At 38.8% G+C, this 18,888-nt stretch overlaps 1 non-coding gene across 1 annotated transcript; it reads left to right on the plus strand.

Annotated features, from left to right (window-relative positions):
• Positions 1–15,494: 15,494 nt before the first annotated feature.
• Positions 15,495–15,601, plus strand: LOC141662729 (small nucleolar RNA R71). The gene has a single exon (XR_012550827.1). It is a non-coding gene; the product is annotated as a small nucleolar RNA R71 (small nucleolar RNA).
• Positions 15,602–18,888: the final 3,287 nt, after the last annotated feature.

Consider the following 18,888-nt stretch of genomic DNA (forward strand, 5'->3'; position numbering starts at 1 on the left):
CACTAACCGAGCACTAAATACTTTATCCGCTAAAGATATGAAAGAATTTTTAATTTAGTGATTATCGTATTCAACCCCCCTTCTACGATAATTCGGGACCTAATAAGTTTTATCAACAGTACCTCTTGTGAAATGATTTTCTAAGAGAAACCTTGAGAAAATGTCATACCAGGCTGTAGGTGCTTGCTTCAATCCATAAAGTGCTTTCAAAAGATAGTAGACATATTCTAGAAAGTTGGGGTCTTCAAAACCAGGAGGTTGACTGACATAGACTTCCTCCTCCAAATCTTCATTCAGAAATGCACTTTTAACATCCATTTGGTAGACCTTGAAATTGGCATGGGTTGCATAGGCTAGAAAAATTCTGATGGATTCAAGTCTTGTAACAGGAGCAAATGTTTCATCAAAATCTATTCCTTCTTGTCGACAATAGCCCTTAGCAACCAATCTAGCTTTGTTCCTGACTACTATGCAATTTTCATCCATCTTGTTTCTGAATACCTACTTGGTATCAATAGGATTCTTTCCGTTAGGCTTAGGTACCAGTTTCCATACTTTATTCCTTTCAAATTGGTTTAGCTCCTCCTGCATAGCTAAAACCCAATTAGGATCCAACAGAACTTCCTCTACCTTCTTAGATTCTTCCTGTGACAGAAAGCTGCTATATAGACATTCTTCTTGAGTTGCTTTCCTTGTTTGCACTCTTGAAGATGCATCACCAATAATTAACTCAAATGGGTGTTCTCTAGTCCATTTTCTCTGTTTAGGTAGATTAGCTCTAGATGAAGAGGCTTCATAGTTGTCTTGATGAGTGACTGAATTTTGATTAGAAAAAACTCCCCCTGAGTTTGTGGATCTTTGACTTGAAGTTGGGGCAGTTTCACTGTGTGATCCAAAATGATTTTCAACTCATATTGATGGCCCAATGGATGTTGATCGTTTCCTCTCGACGGATGATGCAGATTGTCTTTCGACAGATGATGCAATTGGTCTTTCGACGGATATTGAATTATGTGCTTCATTTGTTACTGACTTTTCTGCATTATCCTTAGAGATTATTTCTTGATCACTTTCATCTTCACTATCATCACAAATCATCTCAACATTATCAAATTTGAGGCTTTCATGGAAACCTTCATCTTTCAGTCCTTCAATCTTCTTATCATCAAATACAACATGTAAAGATTCCATAACAATGTTGGTTCTAAGATTGTAGATTCTATATGCTTTTCCAACTGCATACCCAACAAAAATACCTTCATCTGCTTTAGCATCAAACTTTCCATGTTGCTCAGTTTGATTTTTTAGTATATAGCATTTACAGCCAAAGACATGAAGAAATTTTTAGTGTTGGCTTCATGTTCTTGAATAATTGGTAGGGAGTCATGTATTTTGCTTGATTGACCAAAGAAATATTCTGAGTGTAGCATGCAGTATTCACAACCTTTGCCCAAAAATATGCTGGTAACTTTAATTCTTCTAGCATTGTTCTTGCAGCTTCAATAAGAGATATGTTCTTTCTTTCCACCACTCCATTTTTTTGTGGGGTTCTAGACGCTGAAAATTCATGCATGATTCCATTTTCTTCACAAAACAACCTCATGACAGAATTCTTGAACTCAGTTCCATTGTCACTCCTGATTCTTCTAATTTTGAGATCAGGATGATTGTTGACTTGTCTTCTGTGATTGATAATGATTTCACTAGCTTCACCTTTAGATTTAAGAAAATATGTCCAAGTGAACTTTGAGAAATCATTAACAATCACCAGACAATATCTTTTCTTTGAGATTGACAACACATTGACTGGTCCAAAAAATCCATATGCAGAAGTTTTAGAGGTTCTTCAATTATTGATTCAAAATTCTTTTTGAATGATGCCTTGATTTGCTTTCCTTTCTGGCAGGCATCACACTTGAGGAACTCCTCTTACCAAATCTTTCCTGACTAGTTCATTCATAGTCTTGAAGTAAAGATGGGATAGCTTCTTGTGCAATAGAAAACTTTCATCTTGGCTTGCTTTGCTGAAAAGACAAGTGAAGGATTCTGCATTTGATGAGTTGAAGTCAGCTAGATACATATTTCCTTTCCTCACTCCAATGAGAACCACTTTGTTGCTTTTCTTGTTGGTCACAACACAGGATTCAGAATTGAATGTAACTGAGTTTCCCTTCTCACAAAGATGGATGATATTCAACAGATTATGCTTGAGTCCATCTACTAGGGAAACTTCCTCAATGATAACATTGTCTTTAGAAATCAAGCCATATCCCACTGTATAACCTTTGCTGTCATCTCCAAAAGTGATACTTGGGCTAGCTCTTTCCTTGAACTCATTGAGCAGGGTGGAATCAAGCTCTTTCCTTGAACTCATTGAGCAGGGTGGAATCACCAGTCATGTTTCTTGGACACCCACTATCCAGATACTAGAGATTTCTTCTATTCCCTGATTGCTTGAAGAACTAACTTCTGCTTCATCTGATTTGGCCATCAGGGCTAGATTGACATAGCTAGTATCCTCATACTCATCTAATCCATCAGCAACCCAGTCATTTTCTTGAGATAGAAATGCCATTTCCTTCTGTTTAAGCAACTCATAATATTTCCTTTTATAATCCACAAGCTCAAACTTCTTTCTATCAGAATTAGGCTTTCTGCATTCACTTGCAAAATGACCACTCAAGCCTCATTTGAAACATTTAAATTTTGACTAATCAATCATGTTTTTGTTTGACTTGGATGCTCCAAAATTCTTCTTGAATTTGAGCTTGGCAAACTTTCTGGATAGAAAAGCCAGATGTTCATCTATGTCTTCCATATCATCTTGACTAAGATGGTCTTCATGTTCAGCTACTAGCCCTTTTCCTTTTCCTTCACAAACTCTAGGTTTGGTGCAGATTCCACAGCTTCTACCTTCATCTCTTTCTCTCTCTCTTGCTCAACAACCAATGTAATGGATCCTCCCTTCTTCCTCCATTTCTCCAACTGCTCATCTTGCTCCATTTCAAGCTCATAGGTCTTTAGAATCCCATACAGTCTATCCAAGGTAAATTCCTTGTAATATTAAGACTTTCTGAGTGAGACTGTCTGTAACACCCCTAAATCCGGGGTCGGGGATCCGGGTTGTCATGAGTTCCATTTCCCTTAAAAATACATAATCTTAATAATCAACCTACTACTGCGTACTGTGACCCCACAATATACACACACACCACAAGTTATAGTCTCAGAGATGAATATCCAAAAATAACATAAGTCATTTTATTCCACAATTATAAGCCATTACACCTCAAAAGGGTTTCTGAATAAATTTACAAATTATTTGCCATTATTACAATTCATAAGTATACATAAGTCTGGTATATTAAAAGTTGAAAGCCTAGCCTATTGGTAGTTCATACCTCAGCTACAATGGCATCAACGCCTACCGGAAATTGCGAAACGTTTCCTATCCGCTCACGAATTGGGAGCTTGGTCCTGTTCATCTTGTCTATCTGTTGTTGTGTGATGAAAGAAGAAAGCAAGGGTGCGCAACAAGCCCACCAAAATAATATGTATAATGATTTACAATATATGAGCATTCTCATAGTACTCATGAAAGTCTTGGTCAAGCAGATATGAACCAAGTTTGATATCTTAACGCGACCAAGTCACAAAAATATTCATTATATATGTATATATACTTTTCAAAATTTTGGAAATCCTCTTCCATGCATAATATACACAGAGTTCCAGTCTATAACTGTTTAAAGATATCGTTGCAAGGTGATCTCATATATCTAACCTCGTCTGAACGTTTTTCTGAAAATCTTTGTCATACATAAGATAATCATTTACTAGATATAAGTTAAAAATATGAAGTTAAAAGATACTCCAATATACTTATATCTTTTCCGAATACTACTTGAACTACCACCGTTCAAGGTATAATTAGTTTCAAAAGTTCATCACATAGATGAGACTACGAGATAAGACTCGAATAAATTCAATCTTTGAAATATCATTCAATAGAGATGAAGTTATGAGATACTTCATTAAGTCCCGATATATATATATATACCTATATATATATATATATCTCAATACATTCCCTGAAAACCTCTGTCATGACAAGTATAAACAGAGTTATCATATCCAATGAATTTGGAAAGAAGAGAATTTTGGCATAAACCTGATATCTTGCTGATCAGGAAAAGATATCAATAAGTAACCTTTTCTAATAGTAGATGGACGAATTCCCCACTGGTCATCACCCTAGCCACATTAGGACCTATGCTGGACTGCCACTCAGCCACTTACGCATTGATGGACTCCCACTAAGCCACTTACACTTTCATGGACGCCCACTAAGCCCACGTTGCTTATGCCGAATCAAATAGATGGGCTTACTTCCCGAACGTTGGGCAAGCAATCAAAGTGTTTTCTCAAAACAGCAACCTCGTTGCGAATATAAAATACACCACATAGCCGGATCCCTCAAGTTTTGAGCGAGTATCTAATCCCCTTCGAAAGGAAGATCTTAAATCTAAAAATGAGTTTTGGGATCCGCTCTAACTTTTAAAATCATTTTGAAGACTCGAAAATATTTTAAAGAATGTTTAGAGTAATGATGATTTAATAAAATAAATCAATCCCGATATATTAGAAAATATCTGAATATTATTATTTAAATAATATTCCCATAAGGATAATCTTTATAAAAATATTTGAAGTAGAAGTTTTAAAACTCATACTTGAAATGAATCATAAATAACAAAAGATATACTTATACGAAAGTACGATCTTTATTTGAATAATCGAAAATTAGTTTGATTATTATTCAAAACTATCGAATGTACCTTATTCGATTAATATTTATAGAAAACTATATATATATATAAATATATATATTATACTCGGGAACATCGACTCCCGGTTTAGAGAAATGTTCCCCTTCGGGTCCCCTATACTAAGGGTATACGCAACTACTACTTATCTCTAGCATAGGTATTATGCAGTTTATAAGCATTTGAATTGATAATAGAATATTAAGATTTCACAACATGCATATATATACCATATCAACATGCTCCAATATATCGCAAGATTTGCTAATAACAGCCATGCACTTATCTCAAGATAATACATCAATATATTACATCACAACAACAGTATAACGGGTAGAAACTTGCCTGAGCGACTGGGGGTGGTAAAAGGCCCGGGACGAGTCTGGTAACCTATAAACAACATATAAGTTGGAATTAAACCACGGTCACTTAAGAAACTATTCTTTAACCAATTAGACCCTAATGTTCGCTTTTGCGCTTAATAATTCACATAAGTCGCTCGAGTACCCTCGGCTCCACCATTTTTAATAAATTAACCGTTACAAATTTTAAGGTGACGCTTTCCCGAATACCCTACCAACTGACCCTTTAACCTTAATTAATTATTTCATACTCCAAATAGTCATTAAAGGACCTTAACCAAGGTTTCCAAGTAAGGCGAGGGGAAATGGTTCATTCGTGAAATGCCGTTACTTAAAACGGTCGTTTCTCCTAAACCGTACATCGGATTTAAGCGAACCACATATCAAAACGAAGCTTACGACACAATCTAGCTAAGCATGGCAAAGTTACAGATTAACAGTTAGCTCTCTGTCCGGAATATTAAGAACAAGCAGTTGTATAAAAACGGGCATTACGATGGCTATGTTTACGCGATTACCAAGTTTTAACCACTTCAAATCAATCACAAACCAACTCACAACCAACATTACAACCAAACTCCATCCAAACCTCACTACATCAGTCCATAACTCCATGATTTTTCCAACTCATTCAATCACAACAAGAGCTACTAACTATACTTAAGGTTCATTAACCAATAACCAAGATTTACAACTCAAACTCATTACAAATCCAACCAAACTCTAAATATACATGAATCATGCTTCCCATGAACTATACCGATCATAACAAGCTCTAAATATACAAAAGTAAGGCTAGGGTAGGAGATTATACCTTCCTTGGTGAGTAGAAGTAACTAAGGAGCTTGAAACAACCCTTGAAAATCCTTACAAAAGCTATATCTAAACAAAAACACAAGATCAAAAATTTAAAATTCTTGAAAACACTATTCACTCTATTCTTCAATGATTTATTGAAAAAGATTGAGAAGGAAATGGGAGCTTAAACTCTTAGGATAGCCATAACTAATCATAAGGAACTTTGGATAATTACCATGCAAATTATCAAAGCTTGGATCTTGGAAATTGATTTTTTGTTCTTGCTTGGAATGAAGAAGCCCAGAGGTTCTTGGTTATTTAGCAAAGTCAACCTTCAAAATGTGTTATGATTTTCCTTAGCTTGGTTTCTACTCTTTTGTTGTTAATTAATTTTTACCATGGTGAAAAATGCATGGCTCACAATCAACCAACCATCCTTTCCACTTGTCATGCTTATGTCACCATGCTTAAGTCATCTTGTTAACACATGTCATCTCCTTGTTGGTGTGATGACATCATCATCCACTAACCTCTTTGATTATGTTAGGCATAAAACATGCGCTAATAATTCACGCAAGTATACGCGTTTGCAAGTAATATAGAATAATTTCTAGTTCGTTCCCACAGAGACTCAGACTAATTATGTTCAATTAACACTTACTCACCAATGTATGATTACTTCTCAATGTCAAGACAATAACACGTAGAATTGATTAACTAATTATTAACTATAATTAACTATGAGAATTAAACACTTAATTGACACTTAAATTAACAATATTAAACACACATGAGATCATAACTTCATTACTACTTCCTTCAATAGTTATTGTTATTACCCTTAGCATGTAACGGTGATGATATTAATCGAACAAAATGAAACTGATAAAAGCCAACTTTTATTGTACTAATACCATTCTACCAAACATCCACAATTAAGACAGAAGTTGAATAGGCATCAATTATGTTGAGACCCTATATGTCTACAGAATTTGACAACATAAAGATTTAAGCACAAGTTATTCCTTATGATTACACAGGGTAAGTAAAACGGTTAGAGTTACCCACTAATCATGCATACACATACATGAACCTATGCTAGCATGGCAAGTTCTAAACCTCAAGATCCACTGTCGCTTCACAAGAGATTAACACCCTATCTTATATGTTCGCGACACACATAAGACGAATAAGCACAACCAATACTAGATATCATACAATCATCACACACTAAGTTATTAAACAACTAACTAAAGAATTCCATTATAAATCCGTTATGACCCCATGATCACGATTAGCCCATGATTGAACTCATCATCACCATGGGTTCATATGAAAACATGATAATAACACACGAGAATAACTAATAAAAATACTTATTAAAACCAGAGTACGTCACAAGAGTAATAAGGTTCAAAGTAAAGAAAACTAGCATCCACTGATACAACGAATAAAAGAATCACAAGAAAACTATGCTTCCTCTTCTTCGTTGCGATGTGCTAAAACAATCTTCTTCCTTCTCTCCTTGCTCCTCGATTGATACCACGATTCTCTACCCGTCAAACGTCTCTGAAAACTACTTATATAGAAGCCCCACAAGTCCCAGCTATCTCAGAAGTCGGAAGTCCAACAGAATCAGGAGTCTAAAAATCAGTATCTTATTTTACGACCCTGAGCGGCCGCCCAGCAATCTTGAGCGGGCGCCCAGCACCTCACTAGAAAATTTATTAATTTGCTCCCGTTTTCTGCTGCGTTCTGCTCCTAACTTCCCACTTGCAATGCCAAGCACATACTTAGGCTTATTCCTGATGAAATCTCCCCTCAAACACAAGTAATACCCTGAAATGCACAAACACTAGAAAAATGCATTAAATACACAAAATACTTGATTTCAAGACATCAATTCAAGCCATTATAAGATGTTCTAAGTGGTATAAAATGCCACTTATCACACCCCCAAACTTAAATCGATGTTTGTCCTCAAGCGTCACAGACTCAAAAACAAAACAAAAACATGCATGAATGCAATCTATATGAAATGCAGCGATCCCCCTTACAACGACTAAACCAACCAACTCATCACATCTCAACAAATGCAATTTGGTGAATAAAGATCAATCAAATCATGCAAACTAACACACAACCAGAAATATGGTGTGTGCGGATGCTTAACAGATATGCTTTGAAACTAGATCAATTATCATAACTCGACTATCCTCAAAGAAATCACATGATTATACGAAGAATAAATTCTAGGCACAAAATGACTTATAACACTTCAAGATTACTGGAGCTTATTACGGAATCATGCCTTTATTCAACACAACAACAAATGCTTATTTGACCGTGCAATGAGTGAGGTCCACAACAGACTTATACAATGGATCCATTTAGCTAGCGTTAGGTTAGCGGATCCCAGACTATAAAAGCCTTAGGTCACTAGGCACAAAGTCCCCTAAGAACTTAATAACTCGAATACCAAAGAGCCCACTCGTGATCAATTGTGCATTAACTATTTATTTTTTTTACTTTTTTTCTTTTTTTTTCTTTTTTTTTTCAAATTTCTGAGCAAGTGCGTTTCGCTCCATTTTGATCAACCCTAGACTACTCGCATAAAAATACGAGCCGGCTACTAGCCATTTGACGCCTAGCCACAATTAGCAATGAATTCCATTTTTTACTCCAATTTTTTTCTTTTCATGCCTTTTATCATTAAGAACCTATTATAAATTCTAAGCATAATCAATAGGTTAACCTCAAAAACCATCAAACCATGACAACAATCTAGTCCTTAAGCATACTCTAAGACTTAGTAAAATTACAAGTGTTTCTAGTATGCATGTCAACCTACAAGACTCAACATCACTCTAACGCTATCACGACACTTGCACCAATATGACAAATCAATTTGTAAAGCAATGCAAAGGGATCATGGTATATGCATGAGCTAAATGACATTATAAATAAAGCTATAAAATAAAATAAAAAAAACTATATGGCAAAAATATGCAATTATATGAACTAAACTATCATGACTATGCAACTACATGACACACACACAAAAATATTCCTTAACTACCACCCCCAAACTTAAAATCTTCACTGTCCCCAGTGAAGGTAGTAGAAAGGAACACATGGTATACCTACTCGTAGAAATTATCATCACCCTCAGAGGGTGGAGTATCAAGAGGTGGATAAGTAGAGTCCTCACCAAAAACGGGCCACTGAATGTCAGCTCCAAGGCCTCTGAAAGCAGTCCCAAGTGCAAGGGTGAGTTCTTGAGCGAACCTACTCTGCGACTCATACATCGCATCCATCCTCCTCGACAACCTCCTATACTGGGCATCAGCCATCCCAGCACCCTCATGAGCTCTAGAAGAGCCTGCCTCATCACGACCCGTCCTAACCATGGTAGCACCAGCTGCCGGACATCCTCCTGGAAGACGATAACCCAATCCATGCTCCTCGGGCTCTCCACCCGTCCAATCCTGCATCGCATTCAGAGTCGCTGAATCAATAGGAGCGGTCGGCATCTGTAACTGCTCGTGAGAAGGCTAATGAACTCCCACTGCTCGGCATAGCTTCGTGACAGTAGATGCATAAGGGATGTTCATGTGCTTCGCTCCCCTCAAAAACTTCAGAATCCCTTGGTAGATGAACTCACCAAGGTCCACATAATACTCCTCATTCAAAATACCCCATAAAAACCTTGCTCGCTCAACTGTAACCTCATGTGCATGTGAAGTAGGCAAAATATTAGCACAAATAAAGGCATTCCATGCACAGGCATACCTATTCATCACAATCGCCGGAAAAGAACGATACTCGTTAGTTCCAATCTTGAACTTCCAAACCGTGCCCGGCTGACAGAGAGTAGCACAAATCAAATCCAAATCAAACTCCTCAGAGGGCTTCTCATTCCAATTCTCCTCCGTGGGCTTCCGCTGTCGCTGTCCAATCACACGGCGAATCACCTCTGGATGATAATCTACAGTAAGCCCACGAACAACAGTAAACCCATTATTTTCAGCCTTTGCGTTCGCATAAAACTCCCGAACCACACTCATCGGAACCCCCTCCGGTGACTCACAAAAAAAAATCCACCCCTTTTCAGCAATCATCGGCAACAACTCACCATCCCTCCCCGATGGTAAGAATCCCCTCTCCTTCAGAATCGGCTTAGCCAGAAGCCTAGTATACTCCTCCTCGGCAGCCCTATCAAATAAACGAGGTCTCGCAGCAGTTCCCCTCGAAGAATCAGCAGTAGGAACGGTCCTGCTGCTATCAATAGTTCGTGATCTCTTGGGTGCCATTGAAACTGAGAAAAAGTGTTTACGAGTTGTGTTTTGAATATGGGAGAGAGTTTTAAGGTTGAAAGTATATGGGAGAGTATATGGAGGAATTGTATGTATATATAGGGTAGGGATTAGGGTTAGAAATTGATTAGGAGTGGGGTTTGAGGGAGAAAACGTGGGTTAATGGGAAAAGAATTCGTGGGTTGTGGGTTTGTGTTTTTATTTTGAATTTTTCTGATTTTTTTTTGGATTTTTATAAGGCTAAAAAAAATTCAGACAGTCGGGGGCTGAGCGGCCGCTCAGCAAAGCTGCGCGGTCGCCCAGCATCCTGAGTGGCCGCCCAGAGGGTGTCTGGAAAAAATTTTTGCCCAAATTTTCTGATTTTTTTGTGTTTTTGGATAGGTTACCGACTTCTAAGGGTTCCTATAATAACAAATCTTGGGTTGCCTCCCAAGAAGCGCTTCTTTTACGTCATTAGCTTGACGTAGAGTACCTTGCTCAAGTTGAAAATAAAACGACGCTAACCACTTCCCGGTTTACCGTGTCCCAATAGTAATGCTTCAATCGCTGACCATTAACCTTGAATGCTTGGCCCGGATCCTTCTCAAAAATCTCCACCACTCCATGTGGAAACACAGTTTTGACAATAAAAGGTCCAGACCACCTTGATTTCAACTTTCCAGGAAAAAGTCGGAGTCGAGAGTTGAATAAAAGAACTTGCTGCCCCGGAACAAATGACTTAGGATATAGCTTCCTGTCGTGCCACCTTTTCACTTTTTCCTTGTATATTTTGTTGTTCCCGTACGCTTGGAGTCAAAATTCATCAAGTTCATTTAACTGAAGCATTCGCTTCTTCCCAGCTGCATCTAGATCAAGGTTCAACTTCTTCAACGCCCAATAAGCCTTATGCTCAAGCTCCACAGGTAAATGACATCCCTTACCATAAACAAGTTGAAACGGGGACATCCCAAGTGGAGTCTTGTATGCTGTTCTCTAAGCCCAAACAGCTTTATCGAGCTTTAAAGACCAATCCTTCCTTGACGGATAAACAACTTTCTCTAGAATGCGCTTGATCTCTCTATTAGACACTTCAGCTTGACCATTCGTTTGTGGATGATAGGCAGTAGCAATACGATGAATCGCATTGTAGCGATGCATCATATATTGAACTTACGGTTGCAGAAATGCGACCCCTCATCACTTATGATTACTCATGGCGTTCCAAACCTTGTGAAAATCTGCTTATGAAGAAAATTCAACACTACCTTTGCATCATTCGTCGGTAGAGCCTTGACTTTTACCCATTTTGAGACATAATCGACTGCTAGCAAGATGTACTGATTATTGCAAGATGAGACAAATGGTCCCATGAAATCGATTCCCCAAATATCAAAGACCTCGACTTCAAGCATCACATTTAATGGCATCTCATCCTTCCTCGTAAGATTCCCCACTCTTTGGCAACGATCACACCTTAAAACGAACTGATGTGCATCCTTAAACAAAGTAGGCCAGAAAAAACCTGCTTGCAGAATACGAGCTGCTGTCTTTTCACCACCATAATGTCTACCATAAACTGTGGAATGGCAGTCTCGTAATATACCCTCCGTCTCACAGAATGGGATACATCTCCTGATGATCTGGTCAGCTCATTATCTAAACAAATACGGTTCATCCCACATGTACCACTTCACCTAATGCAGAAAATTCTTCTTTTGAGCTGTATTCATATTAGGAGGCATTATATTGCTGACAAGATAGTTCACAATATCTGCGAACCATGGCTCTTCCTCCTAAACTGCGAATAACTGCTCATCCGGAAAAGATTCGTTGATCAATGTCTTATCATGTGAAGTAGAATCGGGATTCTCCAATCTAGAGAGATGGTCAGCTACTTGATTCTCAGTACCTTTTTTATCCTTGATCTCTAACTCAAAATCCTGTAGCAAGAGCACCCAACGAATAAGTCTAGGCTTCGAATCCTTCTTTGAGACCAAATAGTGAATGGCAGCATGATCAGTGAATACTGTCACCTTTATCCCAAGCAGATAAGATCGAAATTTTTCGAAACCAAAGACTATAGCCAAGAGCTCCTTCTCAGTAGTGGTGTAGTTCATTTGAGCTCCATTTAGAGTCTTACTGGCATAGTAAACCACATGAAAAAGATTATTCTTACGCTGCGCAACAACTGCTCCCACAGCATAATCACTCGCATCACACATCATCTCAAAAGGCTCTGTCCAATCAGGTGTCGTAATAACTGGTGCAGTTATCAAACTCTTCTTGAGAGTCTCGAATGCCGCCAAGCATTCATCATCAAATTTGAAAGGCACATCCTTCTCGACCAAGTTGCACAACGGCTTAGATATCTTCGAGAAGTCCTTAATGAAATGACGATAAAAACCCGCATGACCAAGAAAACTACGGATTCCTTTCACAGAAATAGGTGGTGGAAGATTTTCAATGACTCCCACCTTGGCTTTGTCCACCTCAAGACCCTTGCTAGAGACCTTATGCCCGAGAATAATGCCTTCACGCACCATAAAGTGACATTTTTCCCAATTGAGCACCAAATTAGCTTCCACACACCTTTTGAGCACCGTACGAAGATTATTCAAACATTCATCATACGAATGTCCAAAGACGGAGAAGTCGTCCATGAACACTTCGACATTATTTCCAATCATATCAGAGAATATAACCATCATACATCTCTGAAAAGTGGCAGGTGTGCCACATACGCCAAACGAAACTATGCGAAAAGCAAACGTGCCAAATGGACAAGTGAAGGTAGTCTTTTCTTGATTCTCTGGTGCAATGCAAATCTGATTATACCCCGAATAGCCATCTAGAAGACAATAATACTCATGATCGGCCAACCTGTCAAGTATCTGATCAATAAATGAAAGAGGGAATTGATCCTTTCTCGTCGTCTTGTTCAACTTTCTGTAATCCATGCATACCCTCCGTCATGTGACTGTTCGAGTGGGGATGAGCTCGTTCTTCTCATTTACTATCACAGTTATACCTCCTTTCTTAGGTACACATTGCACGGGGCTCACCCAAGAACTGTCAGAAGTAGGATATATGATTCCTGCATCTAGCCACTTCAGAATTTCTTTCTTCACAACTTCTTTCATGATAGGATTAAGTCGTCGTTGTTGCTCAACAGTCGGCTTACTACCTTCCTCTAGCAGAATTTTATGCATGCAGTACGAAGGGCTGATCCCTTTGATATCTGCTATAGTCCATCCGATAGCCGATTTGAATTCTCTCAAGATCCTCAAGAGCTTGTCCTCCTCACTACCTGAAAGGTCGGATGCAATAATAACTGGCAAAGTAGATGCATCACCTAAAAAGGCATACCTCAAGTGTTCAGGCAATGGTTTAAGCTCCAAAGTAGGTGCTTCCTCAATAGATGGGTTGAGCTTTCCTTCACATTCTTGAGATCAGAAGTACCAAGAGATTCAAATGGCATGTCTAGCTTTTGCCTCCAAGGAGAAGCATTTAGATATTGTAGTTGCTCATTTCCATCCTCATCATTACTGTCAAACTCCCCCACTAAGGCTTTCTCTAATGCATCAGACATTAGCATATGATCAAGTTCTGAAGTTACCGCAAAATCAATCAAATCCACTTTTAAGCACTCCTCGTCTTCTGTAGGGAATTTCATCGCCTTGAATATATTGAATGTCACATCCTGATCCTGCACCCTCTGCACATCTATCAAGGTATGGCCTGTAGCCAAGAAAGGTCTTCCCAAGATTATGGGGATCTTTTTATCTTCCTCGAAATCTAAAATGACAAAGTCTGCAGGGAAGAAGAGCTTATCCACCTTTACTAACACGTCATCCACTATGCCTCGTGGATATGTAACAGAACGATCAGCCAATTGTAGAGACATGTAGGTGGGCTTTGGATCAGGCAAATTCAACTTTTTGAAGATAGACAATGGCATCAGATTGATGTTTGCTCCCAAATCACACAGGCATTTGTCAAAAGACAACTTGCCAATGGTGCAAGGAATGGTGAAGCTAACTGGATCTTTAAGCTTTGGAGGTAATTTTTGTTGTAGCACAGCACTGCACTCTTCCGTTAGAGCAACGGTCTCAAGGTCATCCAGTTTCACCTTCCTTGAAAGAATACTCTTCATGAATTTCACATAACTAGGCATTTGTTCCAGAGCCTCGGCGAAAGGTATGTTGATGTGAAGTTTCTTGGACACCTCCAGAAACTTACCGAACTGCTTATCCAGCTTTTGTTGATGCAATCTCTTAGGGAAAGGTGGTGGAGGATAGAGTTGTTTCTCCCCTATATTACCCTCAGGCAGAGTGTGTTCAACAGTAGTATTCCTTGGTTCCACCGCTTTCTCCTTTTGCTTCTCTTCTTCATCAACAACTTCAGCTTCTCCATCTTTCGCTTTTTCAGCATCAGCAACTTTTCCAGACCTTAAGGTAATAGCTTTGACTTGCTCTTTAGCTTCCTTCCTGCCTGGTACTTCAGTATCACTGGGAAGTGTGCCAGGTTGACGATTAAGCACTGCATTGGCTATTTGACCGATTTGATTTTCCAAGGTCTTGATAGAAACAGCCTGACTTTTGTACAACAGCTTGAGTTCCTCGAAATCAGCACTAGAAGGTGGAGCATCACCTCCTTGTTGAGGATATGATTGCCTTTGAGCATAATGTTGTGGTTGCTGGAATCCAGGTGGATTAAACTGTTTACTTACACCTTGCTGATATGGTTGCTGAATAGCATTCTGAGTATTGCTCCAACTGAAATTGGGATGATTTCTGTTGTTAGGATGATAAGTTGCTGGCACAGGCTGCTGCGGTCGCTGATAATTGTTCACATACTGAACAGATTAATTAACAAGAGAATACTGATCCATAGCATGAGAACCTGCACAAAGCTCACAGACCATAGCTATTAGATTGACTCCATAGGTGGCTAAAGAATCGACCTTCAAAGACAGCGCTTGGAGCTGCGCTGCAATAGTTGTAGCTACATCAACTTCAAGAATACATGCTACCTTCTCAGGCATCATCCTTTGAGTTGGGTTTTGATGCTCATTTGTAGCCATAGTTTCAATAAGATTATAAGCCTCAGTATAACTTTTGGCCCACAAGGCGCCTCCAGCTGCTGCATCGAGCAATGGCCGAGATTGGGCCCCCAAACCATTATAGAAACCAGTGATCACCATCCAGTCAGGCATACCATGATGTGGACACTTTCTCAACATCTCCTTGTAGCACTCCCAAGCTTCGCACATAGATTCTGTTGGTTGCTGAGCAAACTGAGTAATAGCACTCCTCATAGCTGCAGTCTTCGCCATTGGATAGAACTTCACCGGAAACTTTTATGCAAGATCTTGCCAAGTAGTGATGGACCCAGCTGGTTCAGAATGTAACAAGTCCTTAGCTTTATCCCTTAGAGAGAATGGGAAAAGCCTCAGCTTGATAGCCTCATCAGTCACACCATTATATTTGAAAGTACTACATATCTCGACAAAATTCCTGATGTGCATATTGGGGTCTTTAGTCGCAGCACCTCCGAAAGAAACAGAATTCTGCACCATCTGAATAGTGCCAGGCTTGATTTCAAAAGTGTTGGCCTGAATAGCCGGATGAAGGATGCTTGACCGAATGTCATCAATTTTAGGCCGAGAAAAGTCCATAAGAGCTGGATCTGCCGGAACTATACGATCACCCATGATTACTGGTTCTTTCTACTCACTCTCTTTATCCGAATCTTCAAAATCTATCTTCTCCGGAATATCAAGAACTGAGTCTGTCTCCTCAGCCGTATCTAAAGTCCTCTTGCGAGTACGAGAACGTGTTTTCATAAACGCTCGCTAAAGTACCTGAAACACAACCGGAAACAATAACTAACACGTCTTAATCAATGAGTCCTAATGACCACTGATGGTAAGTACATAAACTAAACAAATACGCCCAGTCCCCGACAGTGGCGCCAAAAACTTGTTAGGCACAAAACACGCGCTAATAATTCACGCAAGTATACGCGTTCGCAAGTAATATAGAATAATTTCTAGTTCGTTCCCACAGAGACTCAGACTAATTATGTTCAATTAGCACTTACTCACCAATGTATGATTACTTCTCAATGTCAAGACAATAACACGTAGAATTGATTTACTAATTATTAACTATAATTAACTATGAGAATTAAACACTTAATTGACACTTGAATTAACAATATTAAACACACATGAGATCATAACTTCATTACTACTTCCTTCAATAGTTATTGTTATTACCCTTACCATGTAACGGTGATGATATTAATCGAACAACACGAAACTGATAAAAGCCAACTTTCGTTGTACTAATACCATTCTACCAAACATCCATAATTAAGATAGAAGTTGAATAGGCATCAATTATGTTGAGACCCTATATGTCTACAGAATTTGACAATATAACGATTTCAGCACAAGTTATTCCTTATGATTACACAGGGTAAGTAAAACAGTTAGAGTTACCCACTAATCATACATACACATACATGAACCTATGCTAGCATGGCAAGTTCTAAACCTCAAGATCCACTATCGCTTCACAAGAGATTAACACCCTATCTTATATGTTCGCGACGCACATAAGACGAATAAGCACAACCAATACTAGATATCATACAATCATCACACACTAAGTTATTAAACAACTAACTAAAGAATTCCATTATAAATTTGTTATGACCCCATGATCACGATTAGCCCATGATTGAACTCATCGTCACCATGGATTCATATGAAAATATGATAATAACACACGAGAATAACTAATAAAAATACTTATTAAAACCAGAGTACGTCACAAGAGTAATAAGGTTCAAAGTAAAGAAAACTAGCATCCACTGATACAACGAATAAAAGAATCACAAGAAAACTATGCTTCCTCTTCTTCGTTGCGATGTGCTAAAACGGTCTTCTTCCTTCTCTTCTTGCTCCTCGATTGATACCACGATTCTCTACCCATGAAACGTCTATGAAAACTACTTATATAGAAGCCCCACAAGTTCCAGCTATCTCAGAAGTTGGAAGTCCAACAGAATCAGGAGTGTTAAAATTAGTATCTTATTTTACAACCCTGAGCGGCCGCCCAGCAATCCTGAGCGGGCGCCCAGATTCCTGAGCGGGCGCCCAGCTTCCTGAGCGGGCGCCCAACACCTCACTGGAAAATTTATTAATTTGCTCCCATTTTCTGCTGCGTTCTGCTCCTAACTTCCCACTTGCAATGCCAAGCTCATACTTAGGCTTATTCCTGATGAAATCTCCCCTCAAACACAAGTAATACCCTGAAATGCACAAACACTAGAAAAACGCATCAAATACATAAAATACTTGATTTCAAAACATCAATTCAAGCCATTATAAGACGTTCTAAGTGGTATAAAATGCCCCTTATCAGATTAACCCCTAATTACTTGGCTAATGACCGCTTATATGTTATACGGTTCGCTTAACTTTCGTTCTCGTTTATCGTTTGAGGGATCATACCCGGGATCTTATTACTTGGGATCCCCTAAACCTTTCTCAATATTTTATATTCCTTTTATGATCCTCTCTTATAATCCTTGAATTTAAATTATTTTAATCATGTTACCTTATACTCAATTCTTTCGGTATCTGGTGGATTTTCGGGGAAAAATCAAAGTGTCCGGATTCGAATTCTAATGACCTTTACATACACTCATTTACTTTATGGAATACTAATACGATCTTAGAATTTCCCTAACAATACTCCTATATAGCGTGGTCTGATAATTTTCCTTAATCAGCATCATCACCAAAAGTTACTATTCATCCGTGTTTCAAAAATTCAAAAAATTGGGGTTATTACAGTCTCCCCTCCTTAAAAGGATTCCGTCCCGGAATCCGATAGAAAATGAATAGGGATACTTTCTTAGCATTGCACTTTCTAACTCTCAAGTCAATTCTCCACATTGTGGTTCTACCACTAAACTCTGACTAGTTTGATAACCCTTCTCCTAAGCACTTGTTCCTTTTCGATCTATAACCCTTCTTGGTTGCTCCATATAGGTTACGTCTGGTTGCATGTCTATGCGCTCTTATGCCCCTATATATCTAACATCCGGATTACACTTCCATAACATTGATACGTGGAACACGTTATGAACTTGCTACAGGTTCGGGGGTAGGGCTAGCTCATATGCTAACTTCCCAATATGTCTTAATACCTCAAAGGGTACAACAATTCGTGGCTTAGCTTTCCTTTCTTTCCGAACCTCATCCATCCTTTCCAAGGGAATACCTATAATAGCACTAGGTCCCCTACTTCCTACTCTTTATCCTTTCGTGTCAAATCAACATACTTCTTATGTCCATCTTGGGCTACTACCAGCCGTCCTCTGATTAGATCTATTATATCCCTGGTCCTTTGGACCACTGCTGGTCCGAGCATCTTGCGCTCTGCAACTTCATCCTAGCATCAGGGAAATCGACATTGTGTTCCCTCAAGGATCTCATAAGGCGACATCTCGATACTGACATACGATCTATTGTCGTAAGAAAACTCAATCCGTGTTAAGTGATCATTCCAAATTCTTTCAAGTCTATTGCAG

This window comes from Apium graveolens, chromosome 5 (assembly GCF_009905375.1).
Source record: "Apium graveolens cultivar Ventura chromosome 5, ASM990537v1, whole genome shotgun sequence".
Taxonomy (NCBI): domain Eukaryota; kingdom Viridiplantae; phylum Streptophyta; class Magnoliopsida; order Apiales; family Apiaceae; genus Apium; species Apium graveolens.